The sequence below is a fragment of the Podarcis liolepis genome (assembly GCF_965112155.1).
Source record: "Podarcis liolepis genome assembly, chromosome: 3".
Classification (NCBI taxonomy): Eukaryota; Metazoa; Chordata; class Lepidosauria; order Squamata; family Lacertidae; genus Podarcis; species Podarcis liolepis.
In genome coordinates, this window is record NC_139557.1 from 20,014,130 (window position 1) to 20,023,535 (window position 9,406).

Below are 9,406 nucleotides of genomic sequence, written 5' to 3' on the forward strand. Positions count from 1 at the left end.
CACCCTGGGGCAGCAGGGGGATACTGTGGATAGTTTTCACTCAGGTCCACATATGCAAATAAGGAATTGAAAATGACGTTCAGTGATTGGATAGTTACAGAAAGTTGTTACTGTTGCTTTGTAGTTGAGCTCTATATAAGCAGGTTGGCTGAACCCTTCAGCTCAGTTCTGTTCTGGCCTGTGAATAAACAAGAGCTGTTTGAAGAATCGCTGTGTCGTCTGATATGTTCACCCACAACTTAAGAGAAATATCTTCTTTAGTACCTTAAGCCAGTGGCGGTGATATCATCATGTAGCTTCACTGAAACCATGAAAGTTAGAGCTGTGATTTAGTTCTGCCAAAGTATTTTTCACCAAAATGTGCAGGTGAATGTGCCTGTATCTAATAATTAGAATCATATAATTGTAGAGTTGGAAAGTACCACGAGAGTTAATAATACTACTACTACTACTAATAATAATTTTAAAAAATTATTATTATTTATACCCCACCCATCTGACTGAGTTTCCCCAGCCACTCTGGGTGGCTCTCAACAGAATATTAAAAACACAATAGAACATCAGACATTAAAAACTTCCCTAAACAGGGCTGCCTTCAGATGTCTTCTAAAAGTCAGATAGTTGTTTATTTCCTTGACATCTGATGGGAGGGCATTCCACAAGGTGGGCGCCACTACCGAGAAGGCCCTCTGCTTGGTTCCCTGTAACCTCACTTCCCGCAGTGAGGGAACCACAGAAGGCCCTCGGAGCATATTAATAATAATACAGTGGTACCTCGGGTTAAGTACTTAATTTGTTCCGGAGGTCCATTCTTAACCTGAAACTGTTCTTAACCTGAAGCACCACTTTAGCTTATGGGGCCTCCTGCTGCTGCCGCGCCGCCGGGGCACGATTTCTGTTCTCATCCTGAAGCAAAGTTCTTAACCCAAGGTATTATTTCTGGGTTAGCGGAGTCTGTAACCTGAAGCATATGTAACCTGAAGCGTATGTAACCCGAGGTACCACTGTAATAATAATTTATTTGTACTCCACTCTGGGCAGCTTCTAACATATATAAAGCATATATAGAAACATAACAAAACATTATTCAACCCCTGCAATGCAGGGATTTTTTTGCCCAGTGTGGGGCTTAAGCCTACAAATCCTGCGATTAAGAGTCTAACATACCGACTGAGCCACCTAGGTTGCTTTACCTCACGAGAAAGTGTTTCTATTCATACGAGTTGGGGTACCTGAAATTTAGCAACATCTGTTCCACCACCTATTGCACCGACCCCTCTTGCTCTCCAGGCTTCAGGGAACTCTGCGCAACCCTAGGGAGTGAAGTCACGCCGGGCTCCCAAGGGCTGTGCAGAGCTGCCGGCATTCCGAAGCCTGGGGCGCGCTGAAGAGTACGCCCGGGCTTCGCGCAGCTCTACGCAAGCCTGGGGAGACCGGCGCGACTTCCCGCCAGGCTCCCTAGGCTTGCGAATAGCAGGCTGTTCTCGGGGCTGGGGTCGGGGGAAGCTCGGGCTTCCACCGCGCCAGCCCCGTGCCTGGGGGGGGGGAATATATTTTTTTCTTTATTTCCCCCCTCCCTAAAAAAACCTAGGTGCGTCCTATGGGGCGGTGCGCCCTGTGGGGCGAAAAATGTGGTAAATTAGGCTGAGAGGCAGTGGCTGGCCCACAGTTGTCCAGTGAGCTTCATGGTGCATTTAAAAAAAATGAATTTTGTGTTTTTAATATTTTGTTTTAAGTTACCCAGAGAATGTTTAATGATGGGTGCTTATATTAATCAAAACTGTACCATCATCAATAACAATTTTTACAACATAAATAAAAATAAACATTATAAAAAAGCAGCTGAGAGGGACAGCTTAAATCTGTAGGGGAAATCAGATGCACAAACTGAGGCAAAGTTATCCAGCATTGTTTTTTTTCTGGGGGGACGCAGGGGTACACATACCCCTAAAAATTTTGTGAATCTAAGTTTGACCTCATTGAGGTATTTCAATATGAGTAGGAAAATGAGAGTATCCCTAAACAATTTTTTTAAAGAAAAAAACACTGAAGTTATCATTGGAAACAGTCCATGGAATGGATTTTTCTAGTTTGTGAGTGTATTGCTAAGTGGAGAAACAAAGTGCCACTTCTTGAAAAGAATAAACACCATTTATACAATGTCGATTTTACCCGGAAGGATGAGTACAAAGCATTTTACTTGGAGAAAGTAAATATATATATATATATATACTCGGAGAAGGGCAAAATACAAAAATCAAGGTCTCCTCAGGTCTGAATGCACAAAAAATCAGTTTTCTATAAACCGACATTAGATTTCAGGCTATAAATACGATGTCATTCAATCGTATTCAGAAAATACCCTCAGAAGTTGAACTCAGCAAATCTCCCCAAAGCCTGCATTAAGTTTTCCATTGAACTGCTCTATCCAGCAGCTTCTTAGTGAAGATTTGTATGGTTTTCAGCTTGAAAATACCGTGAGGTGAGCAGTAATTTAGTGTGGAATAAATTGTTTTTCTTTCTTTAAAGGCAGTCAGTTTTCAAGCGCGTTTGAAGTTCAAAGACTCCAACAGTTATCTCCATGGTTCTAAGAAGTGCAGCTTTGAACAGTTAAGAGTGATGTCTTATCTATCTCAGAGTTATCTTTCAATCGGAAATTCCCCTTTCCTTGTTTTGAAAGAGGCCATTTTGCAAAACCGATTCATACATAATACTTTGGATGTACTCTGAAGCTTCCATGCTCCAGTGAGGGATAATCTTGCATGGTTGCTGTCGTAACAAACTGGTTTTGGATCTCTTTCTTGTTGAAATATACTGGGAGTCGAGAGTGGATTTCATGCTCTTTATTCAGCTCATAGTGGTGAGGAGGAATGGAAATTCCCCCAGAATGTCTGCTTTATATACATTATTTACACAATGGGCCCCACGTGATTGGCTAATTCCGGGAGTCACCTGTAGGCCAATCAGGTTGCAGATTCACTTCCACCTGGAGCTGGATTGGGTAGCTCCTGTGGACCAATCAGACTGCTGCATTCTGCACCCTATTGTTCTAGGACCAATCAGACTGCTGCATTCTGAATCCTATTGTTCTAGGACCAATCAGTGCTGCCTTTTGGATCTTATTCGACTCAGTACATAACACTTGTGATTGTTGAATTTTATGTGACATAGCTTATTCGAACACTTAATGAGGATGTATTATCCAAGATTTTTGAGGAAAGTAGCTCACAGCAACGTAGACTTAGGTCATCTGCAGAAGGCAAAAATGTGCTACTGCTGTTCTGCGAACTCTTTCAAAAGAGGTAGTGGAAGATCACAATGTATTAGGGGCTGTGTTACAGTAATAAACCACGACTAAGGATAATGCAACCTGCAGATTATAAAATTGAGTGGGCTATACAAAGATCCTGAGAACGAGCTTGTGGAAAATCTTGCATGAGAGTTTGCAAAATAGCAGAAGCCCTCTGGATTTGGAGTAACTTTTCCCTTCCAAATGGATTCCATTTGGATCCAACCCAAATTTCTCTCTGGAAGACAGAATCTTTTCAACAGAGAACTTGAATCAAAAGGTTGAATTTGAAAGAAAAACCACTTAGTAATGGAAAAAGCTAGTTCTTTGCTGGCTCTTGGACCCTGGCGAACAACTACTTTTCTTGCAGGAACATTTTGAGACTAGCGTGGGGCGTGGCAGGCCAAAGCTCCAACCTCAACTAGACTCACTCCTGGGTAACTCCACAGATTCTGCCTCTCACCCTTCTGGGGACCACATTGTAACAAATTGGGATATCCTTCAGAAGGCTGGTTTGGGTTTCGGGGCTCCCCACTGCGGACTGTTATTGTAGGACATCTTTGTAGTTCATTAAAAAAAATGTTGAAAGTTTTCAACATAAGATACAATAAAAACCAAACTAATCTAAAAAAGAAAAGATAAAGAGGAGTGAAAATAAGAAAGAGAAACAGATATAAAAATCCTGTATCACAAGTGCATCACATCCTTTATCCATATACAAAAAAAGCAGACCTTTCCAGCTCTCGCCTGGGAACTTCTGTTTCTTCCTCCAGTTTCCCACTCTGGGAGATCCTTTCTACCCTGTCTCCTAGTTATTTTCTCTCTCTCTCATGCACATGCACCAGTTTCTGAGTGGTGAGAGGTTACTGGGCCCCCAGAATTGGCTGGAATGAAGACTGATGGCCGTAGAGAATATGGAAAGTCCACAAGATTAAAACTCTAGCAGATTATGTGGCCTAGTAGATCTTTCAGATCCAGTTTCAAGACCACCAGTCTTTCTGTTCTTTTTTTTTAACATGCAGACACTTTGATGAAATTGCCTCCAGTCAGGCGAGGGCAGAGATACCCTTCCAGAAGGATCTCCAGCTGCTTCATTTCTGTGGCAATGCACCCCCTGTACTTGGCCATCTCTTTAGTTAGCAAAGATCTTTACACTCAACAAAAGCAAATTTGCCAAACTAAGCTTCTCCACCCAGTTTGACCTCCTTGGCAGTCTCCTTTTTACAACCAGAACCATGGTACTCTAAATTCATCACAATATCTCCATGTTTTTAAAATGAAGTTTGATCCATTTTTGAGCCAAGAATTATATTGCAAAAATCAGAGAAGTGCAGAATTCGAAAGATAATTGCACTCTGATCCTCACATTAGTTCACAAGCTGCAGGTCAGGTCAGTTCACACTGAAGTTCACAGACGTAAAAATACTCAAGTATTGGAGCTCCCTAGCAAAAAGCTGAACTTTCAGTGGTTAGACCGCCAAGCTGCTGCTTGAAGCCTGATGTCCTCCTTCCTTGGCAAGCAATGGCTTTTTTGTCCCTCTGTTGTTGAACTGGATGAATGCGCTTAAGGGAGTATGAGGAGATCACCAGAGCTCTTAGTATATGCTCCCCTCTATTGCTTCTGACTGTTCTGAATGCTTGAGCAGTTTCACCTTCAGACAGTGAAATTGCCTCAGGTTGGCCAAGCAGAACAGTAACAATTAGGGAAGGGCAAAAGTGTGTAGATTATTTTCAAATGAAGCAGAAATTTCCTCATCTTGCAGCGTGTTTGTCTGAACGCAGAGATGATGTGTCTGTGCAGGGGTGCGCAAGCAAGCTTTGCTCCCAATACGTCAGTGTGTGTCTCCTTCCATGTTTTGTCCCTCAGTTTTCCCTGTGCTGAGTAGAGATGGACTGTAGGCAGTGCCAGATTTATGTATAGGCTAAGTAGGCTGAGGGATGCGGGTGGCGCTGTGGGTTAAACCACAGAGCCTAGGACTTGCCAATCAGAGGGTCGGCGGTTTGAATCCCTGCAATGGGGTGAGCTCCCGTTGCTTGGTCCCTGCTCCTGCCAACCTAGCAGTTCGAAAGCACATCAAAGTGCAAGTAGATAAGTAGGTACCACTCTGGTGGGAAGGTAAACGGCGTTTCCATGCGCTGCTCTGGTTCACCAGAAGTGGCTTAGTCATGCTGGCCACATGACCCAGAAGCTGTACGCTGGCTCCCTTGGCCAATAAAGCAAGATGAGTGCCACAACCCCAGAGTAGGTCACGACTGGACCTAATGGTCAGGGGTCCCTTTACCTTTACCTTTAAGTGGGCTGAAGCCTAGGGCCTCTAAATCTAGGGGGCTTCGCCAGCCCTCCCGTTCCCGAGCGGGCAGTCTTCTCTCTCCCAAAATTGCATGTGAGGGCAGGACAACTTGGGCCTCTAAATCTAGGGGGCCTCGCCAGCCTGCCCGCTCCCCAGTGCCACAGTCTTCCCTCTCCCAAAATTGGAAACCCAAGACTTCATGCAAGGGCAGGACAACTCAGGCCCAGCAGCTATTAGGCTCAGGGCTAGCCAATGGGGCCCAATTTGAAGCAGTAGGGTGTAACTTGAGAGTGTTCTGCACCCCTGCCTTTATTTTCAAAAATATAGTTTTGTGCATTGCTAGGCCTTACCACTGTCATGCTAAGTAGAGCTTTGTGGGGTGTAATGCCCTTGGCCATGCCAGGTTTGGGTTTTCAGTGCACACAGGCAAATACAGCAGCCTGGGTAAAGAAAGTTTGCGTAAGTACAAGCTTTCGGATCAATGCCTCTGATTTTTTATTCTCTTTTAATAGGTATTCTTCCATTATATTTGGCTATGTTTTAATGATGACTCCAGTGTCTCTCATCACAGCAAATGCTCTGCTTTTCTGGAACAGTGCATCACAGTAATAGCCTGGTAATTAGCATAACTCTAAAGCCATGGGGGTATTTCTCGTTTCATAAAGCATCCTTGGTCCTGTTGACAGGACTTCTGAGAACATTGCAAATGGCCCTAGTGACACAGCAGTAACCAAAGGCCTGTCTAGTCCAGGCTTCATAGCAGCTAACTGGATTCCTATGGGTGACAACGGCATGTCAAAATAGCACATCACTGAAACAGTGAAACAACAGCACATCCAAGTGAACAGGTGTTTTGTCAAAGCCTTTTTGAATACTGTAGCTGACATGGTCACTGTTGAGAAGCCCCCTGTTGCTTCCAAATAACCACCGGTCCAAACTGTCATTGTTAAAAGTTCCGAACTTAATAATGGCTGCTCTTATTTAACGGCCTCATTTTCACACTGGTAAAGGTAAAGGGACCCCTGACCATTAGGTCCAGTCGTGGCCGACTCTGGGGTTGTGGCGCTCATCTCACTTTATTGGCCGAGGGAGCTGGCGTACAGCTTCCGGGTCATGTGGCCAGCATGACTAAGCCGCTTCTGGTGAACCAGAGCAACGCACGGAAACACCGTTTACCTTCCCGCCACAGCAGTACCTATTGCACTTTGATGTGCTTTCGAACTGCTAGATTGGCAGGAGCAGAGACCGAGCAACGGGAGCTCACCCCGTCGTGGGGATTCAAACCACAGTCCTAGGCTCTGTGGTTTAACCCACAGCGCCACCCACATCCCATCCTCATTTTCACATAGCTCTAAGCAAAGCCGTGGCTTTGTGCCAATGAACCAACACGTCAGAAGAATTTTCTGGCAGTAGGAGCTGTTCGGCAGTGGAACAGACCTCCTTGGGAGTCTACCATGGATCTGCCATGGATGCTTGCATTGAGATTCCTGCATTGCAGGGGATTGGACTAGATGACCCTGGGGTATGATTCTGTGTGGGCTCCTGGAGAGGAGATCTCAGCTGTTTAGCTCCTCTCTGATCATTTTGCTGCTGTGTCCCACTGAGCTGGTGTGGTGCCCGCCCCCTCTTCCTGCACCTTCCCAAGTAGAGGAGGACAGTATAGATTTAGAGCAGTGGTTTGCAGAGGGTCATAGTTCAGAGGCTGCAGAGGGGAGAAGCTGGGAAATATTGAGAGCAGCAGTGGGAAGAAGAAGCACTGGGGAGAGACAGCTGAAAGACTCAGTGTCTCTAGAAAGCATTCCTGACCCACCCACCCTCTTCCAGGACCCGGCATGCATTGGGAGTAGTAGAACAGAAATCTCAGAAGCAGAAAACACAGATCAGCTGGCGCAGGGGTGATGTAAAATAGGAGGGACTGAGGGGGTGGGACTTTACCTGGAGCAACGCCATTATCTAAGGGAGACCGCATTCCTTCATCTCTCTCTGTGACTATAGAATAAACTACTTGGTAAGAACTCTTCTTGTTTATCTGCTTCTTGGCATCCCATTGTGGGAGGGATAGGATTCCCTGAAGCCTGACAGCTGGCCTGTTGTCTGAGGTTTGTGTTTTAGCTCTCCCAAACAAGCCAAAAGCACAGGACAGACCCTGGGTACAGCTCATGGTTTGTCTGGAGAGAGCTAAGCCACGTCACGTTAAGAGAGCTAAGAGAGCTAAGCCGTGTCACGTTAAGCCCATGGTTTAGCTCAGCATAGCAGCCATGAAGCCATGAAGTCCTCTCAGCCTTGAAGCTGACTATGGGCCAGTCACAGTCTATCAGTCTGAATCACCTCACAGCATTGCTGGGAGCATAAAAAGAGGAGGGAGTGCCTTGAAAGGGGTCAGTGTTCATGACAGTAACAATTCACCCAAAAACCCAAAACGAACTCCAGACTCTTGCAAGGAAAATACTGTCATCATCCCCATTAGTTTCTTTGAAGCCCCAGCTGGAAATGCATCAGCCCCATCTAGTGAGATAGATTTGCAGCTTTTCAGCATTCAAAAGAGGTTCCAGGATTTTCCTGGAAGCAGTTCCCTTGGTCACATTCATCAAATAACTTTGCTTGTGATAAATGGAATGTGTCACTCATAAAACGTATCTACACTTCTGAAAGAAATCCATGATTATGAGCAGCGAGATGTGGATGATTCATCTCTTTATGTGGTGGCATTATCCTTGTGCTCTTTGGAAAAAAGGGTTCAGTCTGTCTCCTTCAGCATCCTCGGCGGTTTTGTGTGACTACAGAGCCTTTTGTGAAAGCTCATAGCCGTGGATATTTCTCGCTGCTTGGATCCAATTTTTTAAATATTAAAAATAGGATTAGTAGTGTATTTGGGGTGAAAAACACTGTTCCCCCTCCCTTTTAAGAAAGCATTTTGTGTGTGCGGTTTGGAGGCATCCTGAATAAACAAAAATAGCAATACGGCAAGAGTCAAGTCTTGACCTTCAGCAGCTTAGCTTTTGCATAACGGTTTGGAATGAGTTGCACAGGAGCCAAGTTGTGCCCAAAATTGTGGGAGCTACATGGGCATGTGAAGACTGCTGCGTTGGGAAAGGCCGACTGGGCCTCTTCCCGATGTGACATTCATGCACCAGGTTGTGCTGATTGGCCCAGGGTGACATCCTGCCATGCTGTGCAGTGCCCAGAGATGCCAGCATCCCACCAGGCTGTGATGCACTGGGGTGACATCCTGTCAAGCCTCTTCTGTCCCCTTGAGATTGGGGGTGACCGAGCCCCGTCCCTCAGCCCCATAGAGTTGGTGCACCTGATGAATTGTCCTACTCATGTGTAAGTAACCTGGGATGGGTGCGCTAAGTTCTGTCCCCATTTGCTGTTGAGTTACGTAGGGTTCAAAATCATGCGGGAAGCCCCCGTCAACAGAGGAGAACCCCCAACTTCAAACCTCTGATTTCCCCAAGTTTGAGGGCAATGGGGACATGGGTGTATCCATGGGCAGGGCGGGTAACTGCCCCCCTCAATCAAGTAAGTAAATAAAAATACTGAGCACTTGGGGTCAAACAAAAGTAATGGAGGGCTGTAGAGACGTTTTGTTCTGAATCTGCTAGGCAGAGCCAGACAGAGGATGATAACAGGTGGGGGTCCTGCCCCCCAACCTAAATCTCGGCTACCTGTCCCCCATAACATACATCCTGGCTATGCCTATGAATGGGGTGGCCTTGAAGGAGGGGTTGGACAGAGCTTAGAGCAGGCTTCCTCAAACTCGGCCCTCCAGATGTTTTGAGACTACTGTTCCCATCATCCCTGACCACTGGTCCTGCTAGATAGG